This window comes from Vipera berus (assembly GCF_964194415.1).
Source record: "Vipera berus genome assembly, chromosome: 17".
NCBI lineage: Eukaryota > Metazoa > Chordata > Lepidosauria > Squamata > Viperidae > Vipera > Vipera berus.
The window spans coordinates 4,907,761-4,926,317 of record NC_138220.1 but is presented as its reverse complement, the minus strand read 5'-3'; the positions used below and the strand labels follow the sequence as shown (position 1 = coordinate 4,926,317).

Genomic DNA, 18,557 nt, shown 5'->3' with positions numbered 1-18,557 from the left:
CGCTTCTCACCCAAGAAGCTTCTTCAGTTCTGGTGGGGGAATGGAAAGATTTATACTCCTTGCAGAGAGCTGGTCATTTGCATCCTTTGAGAGAGTCGTCGAGGCCACTTGGGAGGTTTGTCTGTGTCCTCGGGGTCACCTGAGCGGTGCAAATGGGTGTGAAGCCTTCTTGGCTGCAGGAGGTTTTCCGCCCTGGGTCCCTTCCCTGTTGAAGGCAAGCGCAGGCTGTTGGCAAGGCAAGGAACACAAATCTTCCCCATCATCCGGTCAGAGCTGAAGAAGCTTCTTGGATGAGAAGCGAAACACCTTCAAAGACAAAACAAGAAAGTCCAGTGGCCTCCTGGGAAAAAAAACACACCTTTGGGACGAGCATGACCCGAAACTCCGTAGACATTCTTCTTAATGGAGTTTCGGTTGACGTTGCTCCAGATCTTGTCTTTCAATCCGTGTATTTTACGCCTGCTTTTAAAGGAAAAAGACAATCAAATTACAGTGGTGGAATCCAGCTCAGTGCCCTGAGTTGGGGGGCTTGATTCACGCACTGCGTTTTTGCTAATTGGCCAGGGGCATCGGGAACTAAGGGACCAGGATGCCGATGGGAGAAAATAAAATAAAGAAATACATAAGTGGGAGAAGCTTCCGCGGTGATGGCACGGCAAGCATCGTCAATGTGAGCCACTTGCTAAAATCAGCCCTTTGCTTGTCAGAAGGTCGCAAAAGGGGACCGCCTGACCCCGGGGCACTGCAACCGTCGTAAGTATGAGTCAGCTGCCAAGCCTCTGAATTTTGATCCTGTGACCACGGGGGATGCTGCAATGGGGGTGTGAAAAACCATCCTAGGTCTCTTTTTTTCAGCATCGTTATACATCTCATTATATATATATATATATATATATATAATTCTGAGCTTTTGCTCCTGAATACATTTCAGAAGACGTATGAGAGGCCCTAGGATTCTAGATAATTTAATAAGAATGGTATATAACGCCCTCCAATTAGAAAGACTCAAGGTGAGATGCAGAGCTACATATTGCAAAAAAGACATCTCTGTTTAGACAAACACCAGCCCGGTGGAGAAATATAAATATCCAGGTGACACTTCCTTTAAAAAAAAAAAAATCTAATCTCAGCATATATGCTTCCCCGGTGTGATAGCATTTCTATATTTGGACATGTATTCCAACAGACGAAGTGATGTAGCGTTTTAAGGCATGAATCCCTCGAAAGATAGAAGGATAATTCAACTGCTAGAGTGCTTCTCAAAACTGGAGCCTCCTGCCCTTGTTCTCAAGGAACAAAGTTCAAAACACAAAATGTTGATTTTTCCCCCCCCCCAGGCACCGTGCACACACACACACACACCGGTGCCGCAAACTTCAGGAAGCCTTCAATCATCGGCTGAAACGGAGGAACAATTCTTTAGCAAACCTGCCGTGAGAAGGCTGGCGAAGTGTGATTATCTTTCAGGATCAGTTGAAAGAGAGTTCACCGGCACCCACGGTTTAGTTCCTTGGCCCACCCTTCACACTGAAAAAGAAACTCTGGGGGGCGGGGGGGGTGAATGAAAGAAGAACGGAGCGTGTTCACGGAAGCCAAGAGGCTGCTTTGTAAATCTTTCTCTTCTGCTCCAGTGACTCCTTTGCTGGCAATAATTAAATCTCTGAGGTTGGCTAGTGAAACCAGCGGCCGGCCGGCCGAGGAAGAAACAGGCAGCAAGGAGAGATGCTCCCGCTTTCAAAAGTTGTCATTTTGGGCTGCTGTTGCCTCCACTGGTCTCTCCCCCAAACACACCTGGCTAGGCGGAATGTGGAGAGAGGAACACTAGATTTTTTAAAAATAAGAATAGAACAGAACAGAACAGAATAGAATGCAGAATAGAATAGAATAGAAGCAGAATAGAATAGAGTAGAGTAGAGTAGAGTAGAGTAGAGTAGAGTAGAGTAGAGTAGAGTTAGAATTAGAATCAGAATGGAATGGAATGGAATGGAATATAGGAATAGGAATAGGAATAGGAATAGAGTAGAATAGAATAGAATAGAATAATGGAATAGAATAGGATAGAATAGAATAGAATAGAATAGAATAGAATAGAATAGAATAGAATAGAATAGAATAGAATAGAATAGAGTAGAGTAGAGTAGAGTAGAGTAGAGTAGAGTAGAATAGGAATGGAATGGAATGGAATGGAATGGAATAGAATAAATAGAATAGAATAGAATAGAATAGAATAGAATAGAATAGAATAGAATAGAATAGAATAGAATAGAATTAGAATTAGAATTAGAATCGGAATGGAATTGAATGGAATATAGCAGGGGTGTCAAACTCAATTTCATTGAGGGCCGCATCAGCATTGCAGTTGCCCTCAGGGGACCGGGTGGGCATGGCCAGGGTGGGCGTGGCCTACTGGGTGGGCGTGGCTAGAGTGTGTATGGCCTACTGGGTGGGCGTGGCCAGCTCTGCATCGTTCACATCAAGGGTGCCTATGGGGGCCTGGGCAGGAGTGGGACAGATCTGAGGGTCTCTGGCAGAAGGAGGGTCTCTGGGCCAGGGCCAAGGCAGTGGGGGCCGTTCCCTCACTGTTTCCAGGATGGCTTCGTGGGCCACATGAAACCACTTCGCGGGCCGCATCCGGCCCCCGGGCCTTGTGTTTGACATGTCTGGAATATAGGAATAGGAATAGGAATGGGAATGGGAATGGGAATGGGAATGGGAATGGAATGGAATTAGAATAGAATAGAATAGAATAGAATAGAATAGAATAGAATAGAATAGAGTAGAGTAGAGTAGAGTAGAGTAGCGTAGAGTAGAGTAGAGTAGAGTAGAGTAGAATAGAATAGAATAGAATAGAATAGAATAGAATAATAGAATCGATGATAATTCAAATAGATGATAATTCTTAGATATCCCAAAGGTGCTTTTCCAAAAAGCAGCTGGACTTTCTTTCTTTTCCTTTTGAAGATGTTTCGCTTCTCGTCCAAGGAGCTTCGTCAGTTCCTGCTGGTGAACTGCAAATCGTTTTGGGCTACCCTCCCAATTGATTGATTGATTCACATCCCTCCTGATTCTTAACCGCACCGATTAAAAACGTTGGGGTGTGTTTTTCAACATATCCTGAGGACACTCGGTGGGGGAAGGCTAGTTTGCTATGTGAGATGAGAAAGCTGAGTTGAATGTCATGGCAACAGAGATTCCTCACGACGGCACCCCAGCACAACCACCTACTTGTAAGCAAGTGAGAAAGAGATGTATTTAACCCTATGAAAGGGTGAAGTACATTAAACTTAAGGCAGCGCCATTTAAAAACAGCCCGCTCCAGATCCCCGTGTGCCGTTAAAGACACAAATACAACTACTTCTTTGGATTTCAGAACCACCCTAATGCAAACTGCCAAAGCTTTAGCTGGGGTCGAACTAGGCCAAGGTTTAACTGGGCAGAATTGCAAAGGCGAGGTCTGTTTCTGTAGCAAAACTACCAGAGCTTCGGGTGTTTGTTATCACTTCGGAAAAAGGAAAAAAGCTAAATGTGAACGTCTTCTTCTAACCTGTAAAGTCCTTCGGGGCAGGCAGGGAAATTTCCTAGTTGCCCATGACTTATAAATCACAAACTGAATCAAGGATCTTGGCTGACTGCCTGGACTGCTTCCTGGAACTTAAGCTACATAGCCAGCTTCTGGCAACCCAACAGAATGAATGTTAGGGTTAGAGTTAGAATTAGAATTCTTTATTAGAGTAGGGTAGAGTAGAATAGAATAGAATAGAATATAGTACAAAATAGAATAGAATAGAATAGAATAATAGGAGGAATGAAGAAATAGAACAGAACAGAACAGAACAGAACAGAACAGAATAGAATATAGAACAGAACAGAATAGAATAGAATAGAATAGTTCTTTAGTGGCCAAGTGTGACTGGACTTTGTCTCCGGTGCATAAACTCTCAGTGTGCACACAAGCAACTAGCGATAAATCATGATTATAATCATGAAACACATTCATCATAACTCATAAGATACAACAGTGCTCAGTGATGGTCATAGGATATGAAGTAAGCAATCGGCATAAAGGTAAAGGTTCCCTCACACATGCGTGCTGGTTGTTTCCAACTCTAGGGGCCGGTGCTCATCTCCGTTTCAAAGCCGAAGAGCCAGCGCTTGTCCGAGGACGTCTCCGCGGTCATATGGCCGGCATAACTGGACGCCAAAGGCACACGGAACGCTGTTTCCTTCCCACCGGAGCGGTCCCTGTTTTTCTACTTGCATTTTTACGTGCTTTCGAACTGCTAGGTTGGCAGAAGCTGGGAGGAGTAACGGGCGCTCACTCTGCTACGCGGCACTCGGGATTCGACCCGCCAAACTGCCGACCTTCTGATTGACAAGCTCAGCATCCTAACCCACTGAGCCACCGCGTCCTAGTATCATTTGTTGTTGTTAGTTGCGAAGTCGTGTCCGACCCATCGCGACCCTATGGACAACGTTCCTCCAGGCCTTCCTGTCCTCTACCATCTTCTGGAGTCCATCTAAGCTCACGCCTACTGCTTCAGTGACTCCATCCAGCCACCTCCTTCTCTGTCGTCCCCTTCTTCTCTTGCCCTCAATCTTTCCCAGCATGAGGCTCTTCTCCAGTGAGTCCTTCCTTCTCATTAGGTGGCCAAAGTCTTTGAGTTTTAGCTTCAGGATCTGGCCTTCTAAAGAGCGGTCAGGGTTGATCTCCTCTAGGACTGACTGGTTTGATCGCCTTGCAGTCCAAGGAACTCGCAGGAGTCTTCTCCAGCATACTAGGATACTAAATAAAACAATTCTTATAAGCCGTAAGAGACGAAGTCATAGTCATGAGAAGATAAGGAATTTGCGATAGGAAGGATGAAAAGGATAATAGCAATAGAGTCCTATTAGGTAGTTGTGGGAAATAACTGGGGGGAACAAACTGTCCTTGTGTCTAGTTGTTTTGGCGTGCAACGCCCTGTAGCGTCATCTTGAGGGAAGAGGCTGAAGCCGTTTTATGCCCAGGATGTGAGGAGGAATCTGTGGCTATTTTCCCAGCCTTCTTTCTGGCTCATGAAGCGTACGGATCCTCAGTGGAAGCCAGGTTGGTAACAACCATTTTTTCTGCAGTCCTAACCATCCTTTGAAGTCCGTTGCCTGCCTGGTTTGGTTGCAGTGCCAAACCATTGGGCTTCGAGGGCGTTTCGGTGCCGGGACGACCATTTTTTTTTTTTTACTCTTATCGGTTCAATATTCCGTTCGCATCGTGGCTGCAACGGCCACATCCCCACAATGGCAAGCTGCTCAATCTCGTAGGCAGGTGAGCTTAAAAGCATCCAGCTTGCCCACGCCAAGACGAGCAAAATCCAGAAGGGAGTTAAGGGGGAGAAAATAATAAAATAAAATAAAAATCTTCGTTTTAGAATCCGTGAAACATCCCAGGGAGCTGGAAGGGATTTTTTTTCCCCCAGTCAAGCCGGTCCTGGATTTCGATGATCAAAAGAATCTCTCTTTGTCAGCTACACCTTGACAGCACAAAATGCTCGCCGGGCTCAGAGGAAGGGAAAGAGTTTTTTTTTCCCCTCTCTCCTCTTTCCTAGATGAATGTGTCTTTGTTTTTCATCATCTCCCTCGGAATTACAGACGGGTGGGGAGAAAACCGTTCAGGCTGGCTCATGGTGTCCCATCCACCCTTCTACCACTGACATATTAGCTGTCAACCTTTTGATCGATGGCTACAGTTTCTCGGGGGGGGGGGGGGAATGAATTACAGCCAGGCTCCTAACTATAAAAGAAGGCCAGGAGAGAGCAAATTGCTGTTGGAGCTACAAAAAATTAACTCTGCTTCTGGAGAAGGCACAGAGGGAATGCAAAGCACCGGGGTTTTTGTGGGGGTTTTTTTTCCCTCTCTTCCCCCCCCCCTCAACCTCTTCCATTTCTGCAACGAAATGAAGAGCAAGGAAAGCTGTGATGAGGAAGGAGGAGGGGAGAGAGGAGCCCCTGCCCAACTGTCACTTTCTCGGCTTCTGGCAATGTGTGAACTCAGCAAAAAGGGGGTGGGTGTGTGTGGGAAGATCAGAGACGAGCGTGGGATGCTGCGGTTGTCAAAACGCTGAAAAACGTACCGGCGTTATCCTGCTGGGCTGAACGGCAGAGAGCGCCTTATTCTGCTGGGCTTTTTTGAGACGGTTCCCGACGTGCCAACGTTGAGTGTCGCCCCAGTGCCAGACCTGAGGAAGGAAAACACAGTCCGGCGTCAAGGGCTGTTTTTAACCAAATGGCAGAGTTGGGAGGGACCTTGGAGGTCTTCTAGTCCGACCCCCTGCTCAAGCAGGAGACCCTATACCCCAGGGGCAGGCAACCTCGGCTCTTTTATGACTCGTGGACTCCAACTCCCAGAATTCCTGAGCCAGCCACGCTGAGGGGAAAGGGAGAGGTTTCCATGCTGAGCCATGCTGGCTCAGGAATTCTGGGAGTTGAAGTCCGTGAGTCATGAGGGGGCCATAGTTCCCCCATGCTGGCTCAGGAATTCTGGGAGTTGAAGTCCACGAGTCATGAGGGGGACAAAGTTTCCCTCACGCTGGCTCAGGAATTCTGGGAGTTGAAGTCCACAAGTCATGAGGGGGCCATAGTTCCCCCATGCTGGCTCGGGAATTCTGGGAGTTGAAGTCCACAAGTCATGAGGGGGGGCTATAGTTTCCCTCACGCTGGCTCAGGAATTCTGGGAGTTGAAGTCCACGAGTCATAAAAGAGCCAAGGTTGCCTACCCCTGCTATACCCATTTCAGACAAATATGTAATGTAATCAGAATAGAGCCAGAAGGGACCTTGGAGGTCTTCTAGTCTGGCCCCCTGCTCCAGCAGGAGACCCCCCCCCGTACAGTTTCAGACAAATATATAATTGGGATGGAGCCGGAAGGGACCTTGGAGGTCTTTTAGTCCAGCCCCCTGCTCCAGCAGGAGACCCCCGTACCGTTTCAGACAAATATATAATCGGGATGGAGCCAGAAGGGACCTTGGAGGTCTTCTAGTCCAGCCCCCTGCTCCAGCAGGAGACCCCCATACCGTTTCAGACAAATATATAATCGGGATGGAGCCGGAAGGGACCTTGGAGGTCTTCTAGTCCAGCCCCCTAATCCAGCAAGAGGCCCTACACCATTCCAGACAAATGGCTGTCTGGTCTCTTCTTAAAAGCCTCCGGGGATGGAGCACCCCACAAATTCTGGAGGCAAGCAGTTCCCCTGGCTAATTAGGAAATGTGTCCCTTCAGTTCTAGCTTGCCTCTCTCCGGGATTTAGATTTGAACTCAAGCCTTTCTCCACCGCTCTGCCTTGGTTTGCATCCCCTCTCCCAGCACAGAGCTGGTCTTTCGGATTTTCTATTGGGAGGTGGGTGAAAATAACTTTCCCCCCCAAAAAACCACGGATGCCCACCAGGAACCCTGGCGCTGTCCGTGGTGCTGCGGGGAAAAAACGTGGAAAAATTGGCTGCTTCTCTCTCAACCCCTGAATACTGCAAATGAGGCATTAAACCGATGAAAGGCCTGGCCTGATTGATATATAAGGAGCCGGTGAAGTGGGATTTACCATTTCAGACCATAGGTATGTGCAAGGGAAGAACATCTATTCCCATCTCCTCCGACATGGCATTTTAAGATGAAAGACGTTCCCGGGGTCTGCAAGTCTGCTAAAATCAGGGCGGGTGGGGGTGGGGGGGAAACGCAGAGACCTGTTTTTTTTTTTCCAGGGCCGACGTAAATTTGCAAGACAGGGGGGAATGAAATGCAAAATTAATACCCTTTTGACAGAGCGCGGGGCTTAGTTCACTTTAATCAGGAGCCCCCCCCGCCGCCCTCGGACCCGATGGATGACAACGCGCGCGTCCGTCCTTCAACCGGCTCTCATCGGAGGCAAACATGTCAGCTGTAAATTGGTCTCCATCAGCCTCCGGGAAGAACGCGGGGCGCCGGAGTAAATGGAACGGCGGAATTGATATGGACTCGGGGTTTTAATAGTCTGGGGGAACATTAAAACGCAACGCCATTTCAAGAAGGGCCTCTGGAGTGGGCAGCGCAGAGAATATTGGTGTCCCTGTTTAAATTAATAAAGAGAAGCCAACAGAAGAATCTTGCAGTGGACCATTGTCTAACCCAAGATTCCTGATTAATGGATTTCCCAGGGTTTAAGTAACCAATTATTCAGCAAAAATGAATGTATCCTCTCTGTCTTGTGGTTTCAGCAAAAGGGGAGGGGGCCTCCTTCCCTCTCTCCCACCTCATCGCTTTCCTTTTAAAGAGAAAAGCCAGATAATGTGGGATAAACAGATGTAGCGGAATCTAACATTTAATCACATCTCCTAGATACGGTCTGAGGAATAATGGCCGAGCTGTTAATAAATCCAGCTTATCCACGTTTTCAATTTTTTTTTACTGAAAAGCAAGCAACTCCCCCCAACCCCCCAGATTCTCTAAAAATGTAATTAAAAAAAACCCCACGATAACGATGGGTGAAGTTGCATTAATTAGCGATCAAACAGCCTTTATTAATTTTAGGCCATCGTTTCCTATCTGCTCAGGTGAAGGGAAGGCGAAAAGGGCAGATTCTGATGGCTGAATTCATTTTGTCCCCATAGTCAATGACTATTTTCCAACCTCGCTCGCACAAACACACACACACACACACACACACACGCGTACACCATTGTTCTTGCACAAAGATATTTTTTTTTATAAAACTGCACAAAACCGGGAGAGCCGCAAGCAAGCTGCGCTTGTTGTTTATGGGTTGTTGTGGTTTTTTTTTAAAGAAAAATGTTTTTTTTTTACTTTCCTTTCGGTCTCCCGCTGAATAAGAAAGCACTTTTGGCAAACGGAATAAACATTAAAAACTCTGCAGAAGACAACAAAAGGAAGGCAACAGGAGATGGAGGCCAGGTCTTTCGGCCCAAGAAATGCACAACCGCAGAGATAAAGCTGGGGAGTGAATTGCAAATTAAACATTTTTATATCCTGGTTCAATTCCTCTGAATATTAGACAGCACAGCAGAGGGGAAAAATGTTTTTAAAAGGCAGGAGTTGTAACAGGAAGAGATAAATTACACCAACGCCAACAACATAGGCGATATTTTCGTGCCAAGCCCATGACTTCCAGCCTGTCTTTGAAATATGTGTGTGTGTGTGTGTGTAAATTTTTTGGCTTGCTAACAAAGAATAAAGGGAGACCGATATGATCATTTCAAACTTATTTGTTCTCATCAGTCAGCCATACCCTTCTGAGATTCGAACCTGGGCCGACTACATCTTAAGCAGTTGTTTTAACCCTTAGGCCACAGGCGCTCTCTCTCTCTCTCTCTCTCTCTCTCTCTCTCTCTCTCTCTCTCTCTCTCTCTCTCTCTCTCTCTCTCTCTCTCTCAGCTGAGAAGCAAGGAAGATATGTGTTAAATGTTTGTTAAGCAAGTGTACTCTGAATGCTTAACAAACATTTAACACACACACACACATATCTGGAGTGGAGGCAAAGCCACAATTTGACAAACAACTGCAGGTTTTGCATGCGGAATTTCTCAAGTTCCTTTCTCCTGGCTACCAAGCCAAAAGGGATCGATATTTCGTGAAAACAGCACGAATTTAAACAACGACAACAAATCCTCCATTTCTATCCTAAGTCTATGGTCTTCTGCAGACCTACTAGGAATGTTCAAAAGGATTCAGTCTATCTAATCTCCATCTAATCGAGATGGAGAAGACGGATGCTCAGACCTTCTCACAAACAAAGTCAAGCGGGGAAGCCAGGTTTGTTTGACAACCGGGTTAGTAAGTTATCAACTGCAGCGATTCAGCTAAAGAACCGGGGCCAGAAAAGTCGTTAAATGGGGGCAAACCTCACTTAACGGCTCGACTGCGGCCGTAAGTTGAGGACTACCTGTGCACACGTGAATCGGGTGGAGGCGATCTAATTTGTAAAGGTCACTTATGTGCTTTTGGCTGGGTGACCATGGTCTGCAAACTAAGGTGTATGGATTAGCACAGGGGGTCTTCAAACCTGGCCCTTTGATGACTCGTGGACTTCAACTCCCAGAATTCAACTCCCAGAACTCCCAGAATTCCTCATGACTTAGCATAGTGCGGGACCTCAATTGGTGACAAGCAGCGGCTCCAGCCAGCCTTCTGCTGGGGACCCAGGAACATCTGGAGAGAAACTGGTGCATGAGCACCAATCTCTGGTTTATCCTCAGCCTCAGAGCTTAGCTTACCAGAGATGGGGAAATGCAAAGCTTGGGGCTGGTTGCATTTACCTTGGCTGCCTCCCTTAACCATGATCGTCAGCTGGCCTCCAAGCCTTCCTGGAATTAAAGGAATCATCAGGGTTCCCTTGAAAAAAGAAGTAAACGAATAATAATAATAATAAAAGACACCGCCAAGCTTTAGCAGACTAAAAAGAACGCAAGCTGCTCTTTCGTTCCCAGGCGTGACTTTCAACTGGGGAGCAAAACAGAGGCAAAAATATCATTTTGCATGTTGGCACCGCAAAGCCGTAACAGCAATCATAAAAGCCTAAACATCTGGCTGGCCGCAGATGTTTTAAGTAAGTAAGAGTAACACAAAAGCCTTCTCCCCATGGGTACCCCACAAGTGTCCCCCACCCGCCCAGCCCAGCCCAGCCTAATTTCTGTTGGGTTAATATCCCTCCATGGGCTTTATTAGCAACAACAGCAACAACAAAAAACTGGGATGTCGTTTTTGCACACTGCATTTTTATGAAGGCAGGGAACATCTCGTGGAAGAAATGTGTCAGGTTGGAGACGGGGGGGGGGGAGAAAGAACGGCTGGGAGAATGAATGTTAAGAGGAGGTAACTGCGTGGGGGGAAAGGAAAAACAAAACACACAACACCCTAAGAATGGGGAGAAGCTAAGCGAAAGGTTTTCGGAATGATGCAAGCCTATTTTACGGCAGATCCAAGAGAGAGAAAGATCTGGCTTTAGAGATTGCTTCTACCGGGCCTTTAATCAATCTGTTAAATCAAATCGCTCGGTGTGGATATATAAAACTGTAGTTTTTTTCTTTAAAAAAGAGAGAGAGGAGGAGGAGAAGAAGAAGAAGAAGGAGGAGGAGGAGGAGGAGGAGGAGGAGCAGGAACTGACAATCGGCTGAAATTAAACCGTGGCCAAATACAGCCCAGCGCCGAGCCAGCCAAGCGAGACTTGTTCCACAAACATGGCTGAGCAAACTGCAGCAGTCTGAAACGCTGCCAAAGGGAGAGTGTGTTTGTGTGTGTGTGTGGTGGGGGTGGGCGTTTGGAGGTAGGGGTGGCAGGCATTGGAGAAATAAGGTGACCCGGGCGACCGTCTATTGTCGTTTTTTTTTTTTGCAAACGAAGACCCTGCGCGAATTTTAAATGAAAAAATCGAGATGGCCGTTTCTGGTTCGGAGAAGTGGAAAAAGGACCGTTGCTGCCTAGAATGTATAAAGCAGAAATAATACAATCTTCCAAGGTGTGTGTCTTGCTGGGAAGCCAATGGCTGCCCGCCCCCCACACCGCCGCCCTGTTATTCCTCTAGATCAGGGCTCCCCAACCCCCCCCCGGTCCGTGGACCAGCGCCAAAAATCCCATCCGCCGGATGGCAGGCAGCACGCAAAATCACACGCAAAATCCAGTCCGCGGGGAAAAATATATATATATATCTCCACGGAACTGGTCCCTGGTGTCCAAAAGGTTGGAGGCTGCTGCATTAGATGTAGATGTCTCCCATCTTTCCCAAGCGCTCCATTGAAGTCCTGATTGCTGGAAGGACCAAGCAAAGTTCTTTGGAGATAAAATCCCAGCTGACGATTAAAACCTCTCAGCCGTCCTTGGCAAGCTTCTCACGAGGAAGCAGAGCTGGTCTCAAGCCAGAGTCCTCAGCTGGCGCATGTCTTCTCTGCCCAAATGGTTGGTCCGAGAGACCACAGGTGTGGCTGTGAACGTGTGGCGCTTGAACGGCAAGGGTTTGATGCCGAAAACAGCAGGGCCTCTTAAACTCCTTTCCCACTAGGGACCGAAGTGGACAAGCGCCACCGTCCACCTTGTCTTTTTCTCCATCTCCTCCGTCACATGCTGACGTCTTCTGTGGGTCAACAGAAGACCCAGGGGGTGCCTGCTATCCAACTCCGGGATGAGGGTGAAATCTTTCCAACGTAAAGCTAAAACAGGGCGCAAAGGTTCTGTTGACTTCCGCCTGAAAAGCTCTCCTGGTGGTGGGGTTTTCCCAAGGAGCTCTGGGGATTCCATGCGGAGACGCCACCAATCAAATCCTCGATCTAGCAAGTAAACCGGCCAATCAGAGTGAGCTAAAAGAGAGGCGATTCAGATTCAAAAGAACAGAATCGGAAGGGACCTTGAAGGTCTTCTAGTCCCGGGGTCTTCAAATTTGGCCCGTTTATGACTTGAGGACTTCAACTCCCAATATTCGTGCCTGGCTGAGGAATTCTGGGAGTTGAAGTCCACAAGTCAAAAACGGGCCAGGTTTGAAGACCCCCTGTTCTAGTCCAACCCCCAGCTCAAGCAGGAGAACCTATACCGTTTCTGACAAGTGACTGCCCAGTCTCTTCTTGAAAACGAGTGCCGCGTAGCAGAGTGAGCGCCTGTGACGCATCCCAGCTTCTGCCAACCTAGCAGTTCGAAAGCACGTAAAAATGCAAGTAGAAAAATAGGGACCACTGTGGTGGGAAGGTAACAGCGTTCCGTGTGCCTTTGGTGTCTAGTCATGCTGGCCACATGACCACAGAGACGTCCTTGGACAAGCACTGGCTCTTCGGCTTTGAAACGGAGATGAGCACCGGCCCCTAGAGTCGGAAACGACTAGCACGCGTGTGCGGGGGGAACCTTTACCTTTTTACCTTTTATACACCTATTTTCTGGGTCTGCCCAATATTCGGAATTTTAGATAAATCAAACGAACCGGGTTCGTCCATCAGGCTAAGCCACAAATAAAAAATAACCCAAGTAAAAAAGGGACCATCCTTAGCTTAGTCTGTGCAGCTGTTAGGTCTGCAATAAAGGCCCGTTTAGAGCAGGGCTCTTCAAACCTGGCCCTTTTTGTGACTTGTGGACTTCAACTCCCGGAGTTCGGGGGAAAAAAAAAAGGAATTCTGGGAGTTGAAGTCCACAAGTCACAGAAAGGGCCAAGTTTGAAGAGCCCTGATTTAGAGAGAGGACTTTTGAGAAGATCATTGGCATTGGAGAGAAACTCTTCCCTGTTTCGCCTCCAAAGGTCTTGTGGCTAAACCAACCCTGGGCTGCCTCTCTTTTCGAGGCAGTGGCTTGCAATCTCTTGGCCCTGCAACCCAAACTCAGTGGGTGACAGATACTTGGAGAGGAAGCCAAAGTCAGCAGAATGTGACCCGTTGCCATGGAGACCCAAGCTCCTCCTCCCCGGCATCTTTGCGGCGGCTGGCAGGAAGAAAACCAGTTCCCACCACGAGGAGAGAAAGAAAGAAGAAAAAAAATCCTGGCCAAGGGAACTTGCCGGGGGTTTGCTGAAAGCATCCAGGCATCGGGATCCAACTGAGCGCAAGATGGAAAAAGAGTCCAGTGTGGCTTGGGGGGAGGGGGAAGGGACATCAAACCACAATCCCAGATCTAGACTCGGTCCAACGTTTTGGTCCCCGGAGAAGCAGGACTTGGGTGGCTTTTGATGGCTCGCTTCTCTGGAGAATCAAGGAGAGGACCTAAGAAGTAAGGAAAAAATCCCTAACAGTACAAATTCATCTTCCCTTCAGAAGTCATGGGTGCTCCATCACTAGAGGCTTTTAAGAAGAGACGGGACAGCCCCTTGTCTGAAATGGAACAGGGTCTCTTGCTTGAGCAGGGGGCTGGACTAGAAGACCTCCAAGGTCCCTTCCAACTCTGTTATTCTATTCTATTCCATTCCATTCCATTCTATTTATTCTGATTCTATTCTATTCTGTTCTGTTCTGTTCTGTTCTATTCTATTCTATTCCATTCCGTTCCATTCCATTCCATATTCTATTCTATATTCTATTCTATTCTATTCTATTCTATTCTATTCTATTCTATTCTATTCTATTCTATTCTATTCTATTCTATTCTATTCTATTCTATTCTATTCTATTCCTATCCTATCCTATCCTATCTCCTACCCTACCCAACCCTACCCTATCCTATATATTCTATTCTATTCTATTCTATTCTATTCTATTCTATTCTATTCTATTCTATTCTATTCTATTCTATTCTATTCTATTCTATTCTATTCCCTATCCTATCCTATCCTATCCTATCTCCTACCCTACCCAACCCTACCCTACCCTATCCTATTCTATATTTTCTATTCTATTCTATTCTATTCTATTCTATTCTATTCTATTCTATTCTATTCTATTCTATTCTATTCTATTCTATATTCTATTCTATTCTATTCTATATTCTATTCTATTCTATTCTATTCTATTCTATTCTATTCTATTCTATTCTATTCTATTCTATTCTATTCTATTCTATTAATTCCATTCCTAGCCAGTAACTCGAATTTAAGCACACAAGGGCCTTATTTATTTATTTAGCATATGGCATATTATTCATGGACTAGCAATATATATTAACATTTCAATCAGATTACTAGAACCCAATAAAACCTAAATGTTAAAAAAAAGATCTATGTTCAAATATCAATGTCTAGGCCATGTAACCACTGAAGTGCAGCATCGTTTATATTAAAAAAAAAGAAAAAAATCAAATACAGGACCAGTATATGCTCTTAAGCGTACAGCCGGTCCCAACGTGATCTACAGTTTGACGTGGGACCCCGCGGAGGATACTACGGCCCATTTATACCGAGGGTCCCGGCGGACGCAAAGGCTTAGCGTTCATCTGTTGACTCTCTCTGGCAAAAATTTTTCACCCCTCCCTCCCACGTTCTCTCCAAGGAGCTCCATCTTGGTTTCTGAAATCTTGCAAAAAAAAAAAAAAAAAGAGAGGGGGGGGGCTGGAAAAAGAGAGCCAGGATCTACTGTACACCTGAGGTGCCATCTTCCTTTCCACATCTGGGTGATCGTAGTGCCTTTGCTTTCACAGCTGGTTGGCTGTGTTCAGCCGGGATAAGAACAAAAAGGAAGGATTGCGGTGCTTTCTTTAAAAAAAAAAAGAAAGACACGGCATAACGCTCCCCAGATGCTTTACATATCCCCGGAAGCAGCCAAGGGTGTTGGAGACAAGTCGCAAAGAGCTTGCCAGCAGCTTCTGGGTCCCAGTTCCCAAAGTGTTGTAAGTGTGTGTGTTGTTTTTTTTTTAAAAAAAAACTGGCGTTGTTGATGGCAGAAGCGTTGCCGTTTTATTTTCCCCGATGGCTTATAAAACAGGCTTCTAGGATAGGCTGTTTTCTTTCTGCCGGTATATTAAAAAAAAAACAAGAAGAAGAACCCAAAAACAAAATAAAACCTGTCTTCTTTTCATCCTGGTTTTTCATCTCTGAATATTTTCGAAAGACAAAGCAGAGAGGGGTTTTTCGTTGTTGATGTTCACCTTTCTCCCCGAAATAAATATCTCTTGACTCTCTTTGGATGCACAGAGATGTTGAGGATGAGGGGGTGGTGGGGGTGGTGGGGAAAACCTCGCCGACATCCTGAAACCCTAACCCTTTACCAGGTGGTCACTGGCCCCAGAGATGCAGAGGGGGAAGGCTGTCCCCTTTTACCAAAAGTTACGCCCGGTTAGCCAGCCTAACCAAGCCCGCCTTCATCCCATCCCTCCTGATTTTGCGAGGCTGTGACAGACTAGCCCTTTTGCAGACCTTAGATCAACGCAACTCTCTCCGAGAAGGGGGAGCATCAAAAAAAAAACTCCCCCCCAAAAAAACCCGCCTCCGCCGTGATCACTTCTGCTCTATTATTTATGACACTTTTCGTTCTTCCGTATATAAATAATCCATGACTGCAAAAGTGGGGTTTGCGCATTGAATATTCATGGACGTTCTTTGCATATATAGCTCATTCCTTCCCCGGGACCTAGAAAATTCCAGACGGCGGGGGAGAGGAGGAGGAGGAGGAGGAGGGAAAAAAATAAATAAATAAATAACACAATCGCGAGAACAAAATGAGCCCCCCGGGGCCGCCGCGGGTAAGACCATCTCCTCCTGGGACCCCCGCACGGGTCTGTCAACCCAAGAACGTCTCCAAAGACACACACACACACACACCCCACCCCAAAATGAATCTCTTGTTCTTCCTGAGATGAAGATAAAAGTGGGAGCCTGGCCTTGAATCCCAGGGATTATTCTGGAATCGCAGCCTCCCCCGCCCCCTTGGAGGTCATCTAGTCCAACCCCCTGCTCAGGCAGGAGACCCTATACCATTTCAGACAAAGGGCTGTCCAGTCTCTTCTTTAAAACTTCCAGTGTTGGAGCATCCACCACTTCTGGAGGCAGGTGGTTCCACTGGTTAATTTTTCTAAGTGTCAGGAAGTTTCTCCTCAGTTCCAGGTTGCTTCTCTCCTTGGTTAGTTTCCATCCGTTGCTTCTTGTCCTGCCTTCAGGCGCTTTGGAGAAGAGCTTGACTCCCTCTTCTTTGGGGCAGCCCCTGAGATATTGGAAGACTGCTATCATGTCCCCCCTCGTCCTTCTCTTCATTTAAATAGATTGGAGTATTTGCTCAGCGGTGGCTCAGTGGGTTAGGACGCTGAGCTTGTCGATCGGAAGGTCGGCAGTTTGGCGGGTCGAATCCAGAGTGCCGCGTAACAGAGTGAGCGCCTGTTACTCGTCCCAGCTTCTGCCAACCTAGCAGTTCGAAAGCACGTAAAAATGCAAGTAGAAAAATAGGGACCACTCCGGTGGGAAGGTAACAGCGTTCCGTGCGCCTTTGGCATCTAGTCATGCCGGCCACATGACCACGGAGATGTCCTCGGACAAGCGCTGGCTCTTCAGCTTTGAAACGGAGATGAGCACCGGCCCCTAGAGTCGGAAACGACTAGCACGCATGTGCGGGGGAACCTTTACCTTTACCTTTTATTTGCTAATTATCACTCTTTCAAGGCCTGGAGCACCACTTGAACACCATCATCGGCATTGACAAATTCGCCATCAGCCAATTGCGAAAGGCAGCCTTACTGGGAACAGCTTCCATCCTGCATTGATATCTGCAACACCACCAAACATCCAGATCTGCCTATCCCAGGTCCTTGGTAAGGACTCAACAGGTAGACAAAAATGCCAAATCCAGTCTGAACATCTGGCTGACGGTGCGATGATCAATAATAATAATAATAATAATAATAATAATAATAATAATAATAATAATAATAATAATAATAATAATAATAATAATAATAATAATAATAATAGCAGCAGCATCCAGCTCAGCTCGTGGAGTTATTGCACGGCTCCGATTGTGAACCTCGCTGCTTGCAAAGACACCCCTTTTTCACACCAGGATCTGCAAGCACAGTTATGATTTCTTACGTTCCCTTTTTATTACACCGTTCAGATGTTCTTCCTTCAGCAACCCCCCGCCCCCCCCAGCTTTTGTGAGTTCCCAGATCTTGTCAAACTGCCTAGCGGTGGGGGTGGGAAGGCAATGTAAAATATCAGGATTCCTACAGTCCACAGATGCTACCCCACCGTATTTCTCCGCTATGGCCCTTTGAGATTTGCACGTGGTCCTCCCGTCCCTGGCAGTTCGTTTGCCAGAGGTGCCCAGAACAGCCAGCTCAACAGCTGGGCCCACCTTCCCCAACCGCACACCGCTGCTATCAATCTCGGCAGAAGCACAAGTTGAGATTGGAGACAAGCGGCCCCTTGCAACACTCCCTCGCCCGGAATCGTAAAATCTGGAAGATGGAAGGGGTGTGGGGGGGGGGGCGGGCAGCACGGAAGAGAAAGGAAAAACCCCAAAGTGGCCAATTTGCTTTCATGTTTCGCAAAAGCAGTGGAAAACTTTTTTTTTTCCCCAGCACTGGGTGGAAATGGTGCTGGAGTTGGTAGGGGCGACGACGGGTGGCAATTTTCATGGTCCAGAGGTCACTCAGCACACGGCAGTTACACTCCACAGGACTGGGAATAAACCTGCCTGAAATTACTTAATATTTGCCTCTGGGAATGCCCTTTTTTAAAACAACAAAAAGCAAAAGGGCTAATTGCAGAGAGCTTCGGTTATGGGGAAAAAAAAAAGAGAAGCCAAACCCACTGAAAAGGATCCTTTTGGCTGCCTAATTTTAACCTTTACAAGCCAGGCATTTATGCCTCGAGGGCATAAATCAAATCTGTTCCTCCTCTCCCTGAATCTCCTACCCATGTTGCACGGCCCAATGTGGCCTCCTGCTTTTTTAATGGGCCTTCTACCTTGTGTTTCTCTCCCCACTAGGATTATCAAAGGCTCTCCGGGTTGGTCTTAGATCCAGCAGGAGACGCTAAAATCCTGCTGCTCGCGGTTTTATTTTCACGTTATTTAGCCCAGCTTCTAATCCCACTGCGTTTTCTAAAAAAATTTTTTTTAAAAAAAAGTCTGTCCTGGTTTGGTCCTCCAGGCTCATTTCTCTGAGCAGTGCTGAAGCCGGCAATTGCTAATTCAACCCGGCCTTGCCTGTGC

At 46.8% G+C, this 18,557-nt stretch overlaps 1 long non-coding RNA gene across 1 annotated transcript in view; it reads right to left on the bottom strand.

Annotated features, from left to right (window-relative positions):
* Nucleotides 1-445: 445 nt before the first annotated feature.
* The window catches only part of LOC308675923, a 28,660-nt gene continuing 10,548 nt past the window's right edge, over nt 446-18,557 (bottom strand). Inside the window, exons 3-5 of the long non-coding RNA XR_014028239.1 lie at nt 10,275-10,350; nt 6,108-6,212; nt 446-459 (exon numbers count right to left, since the gene is read on the bottom strand). This is a non-coding gene — a long non-coding RNA (uncharacterized lncRNA). The remainder of the gene's footprint in view (nt 460-6,107; nt 6,213-10,274; nt 10,351-18,557) is intronic.